Genomic DNA, 2651 nt, shown 5'->3' on the forward strand with positions numbered 1-2651 from the left:
ACACACAGACACACACGCGCACACACACACACACACACACACACACACACACACACACACACACACACACACACAAACACACACACAGGGGCTCTAATCCTGTTAAAACCTGTCAAGCTCATACAAAGGCAGGCCTTTTTCCCTCTCTCTCCCTCTCTCACTCCTCAGAAGATCAAGCGTGTTGACATTCTGTAGGAGAGGAGAGTAACCTGTGTTTGTCTCTTTAGTGGTTACTGTTGAGCCGACCTGCAGCGCTGCGGATTTGACAAGGTGTAGCGGCAAGGTGTCCACTAGTTCTGTGTCATTCAATGGTACACTGCTGTATCTAACACTTATGAGTGGAGGGGGTGGAGGGCGCAGGAGGTAGAGCCGGCGTCTAATGATCAGAAGGTTGGCAGATTTGCAGCTCGAACCCCAGCTGGCCATATGTCAAAGTGTCCTTGGGCAAGACACTGAACCCCAAATTGCTCCCAATGAGCGGGCCGGCGCCTTGCATGGTAGCTGGCTGCCATTGGTGTGTGAATGTGTGTGTGTGAATGGGAGGCCATTGTAAAACGCTTTGGAATAAGGCACTAGTCAGTCCATCATCATTATTATTATCATTATCTAACGATTCAAAATTCTCTGTGGGAAGACAATTTTAGACTTTTTTTTTATGTCAGACCTCACACTTGTGTCCCTGATATCCCCTCCATAGAGCATTGTGTTGAGAGTTAATGCAAGCATGTGGTCCGTGGCGGTGGTGCTCTCCAGCCCAGCTTAACACACATCCCTTTATTAGACCAGGGGATCTCTTTATGACACCTCAAACTAACGTCCCTCTGTAAGAGAGTGTCTAATGTCCATAATGCGTTCAGCAGCAGTGAGCCGGCACAGACCGCTGGATCTGCAGAGAGAGAGAGAGAGTGTGCTTGTGTGTGTGTGTGTGTGTGTGCGTGCCTGCGTGCGTGCCTGCGTGTGTGTGTGTGTGTGTGTGTGTGTGTGTGTGCGTGCCTGCGTGCGTGCCTGCATGTGTGTGTGTGTGTGTGTGTGCGTGCCTGCGTGCGTGCCTGCGTGTGTGTGTGTGTGTGTGCGTGCCTGCGTGCCTGCGTGCGTGCCTGCATGTGTGTGTGTGTGTGTGTGTGTGTGTGTGTGTGTGTGTGTGCGCGCGTGTGTGTGGGAGTGTTTGGTCAACCACAGTGGATCTACAGGATGTTGTGTGAGCCGACTCCTAGGACCCCTGGGACACACACACACACACATACACCCACACCCACACACACACGCCACACACTGTGGTTTTTCCCTTGCGGACGCACGGCCTTCTCACACTCAGACCACCAGAATCAGCCCCCTGCCTCACTGGTTCCCCATCCCCAGAGGACACACCGCGGCAGTGGGCACTCACATCCCTGGCTGTGTGGGCAGAGATCCAACACTTCTGATGTATGGGGTAACGGAGAGAGGGGGGTATTGATGTATGGGGTAAGGGGGAGAGGGGGTTGGAAGGGGCAGAAGGGGAGAGGGAGATGCGGGGGCAGGAGGGGAGAGGAGAGGAGAGGAGGAGGAGGAGATGGGGTAACATACACATCAGTCCCCATCCTGCTGGAGTAGAGTAAACGTCTGTATGCTGATGGAAGAGATGAGGTATGGTGACATACAGTATGGTCATTGTATGAAAGTCTAGGAGGAATATCTCTATCAATTTAGCTGATCTCTCCCATGTAAATGAAACATATTCAACAGGAATGTTATTAAGTCGGCAATGGATACATGTTTTGTTGAAAAAAGATATAAATCAAGTCTGTTTATTTGTCTGCTCCGTCCCTGCTCAGCTGTCATGGATTGTCAAATTTTGAGTGCTTTTAGTTCTGGACGCTTGTTTTGAGACTACTACTGCTCTGCTTAAATATACGTGTCTACTATTGTTCTGGGCTTCCATCAAGGAAAATAAAATGCTGTGTCATCATTTTGGGGGAGAGAACTGGTTGTAACAGTGGGAAAATGTTTCCCAGGCCTACCTTCCTGGCCTAATGCTGCCTCCCCTTACTGGATACACATCAGCACGTCTCGGGTGTGAGAAGAGAGGGAGAGGGATAGGGAGAGAGAGAGAGAGAGCGAGATGTAGAGAGAGGAGAGAGTGAGAGAGAGAGACAGAAAGAGAAAGAGAGAGAGAGAGAGAGACAGAGAGAGGAGAGAGAGAGATAGAGAGACAGAAAGAAAGAGAGACAGAAAAAGAGAGAGCGAGATGTAAAGAGAGGAGAGAGAGAGAGAGAGACAGAGAGAGATGTAGAGAGAGGAGAGAGAGAGAGAGACAGAGAGAGATGTAGAGAGTGGAGAGAGAGACAGAAAGAGAGAGCGAGATGTAGAGAGAGGAGAGCGAGAGAGAGAGAGAGAGACAGAAAGAGAAAGAGAGACAGAGAGACAGAAAGAGATAGCCTTGCTCCTCTAGCGTCCCCGGCGTCGCCATGCCTCCCCCTCGGTCCTGGCCCTGCCAGCCCCGCATAAACACGGGGAACCTGTGGAAAGTTTCACTCCTCTCTGGAGGGTCCTCTCCTCTCCTCGCCGGTTTTATTCCTGTCTATCTGGCCCTCGGCTCACTTCTCTTGTTTTAGGAAAATCCAGCCGGCAGCGTGTGCCCCCGAAGCCCTAACGTCTTCCATGTGATCATT

The sequence above is a fragment of the Nansenia antarctica genome, assembly GCF_963989245.1.
Source record: "Nansenia antarctica genome assembly, chromosome: 1".
In the NCBI taxonomy this organism is placed as follows: Eukaryota; Metazoa; Chordata; class Actinopteri; order Argentiniformes; family Microstomatidae; genus Nansenia; species Nansenia antarctica.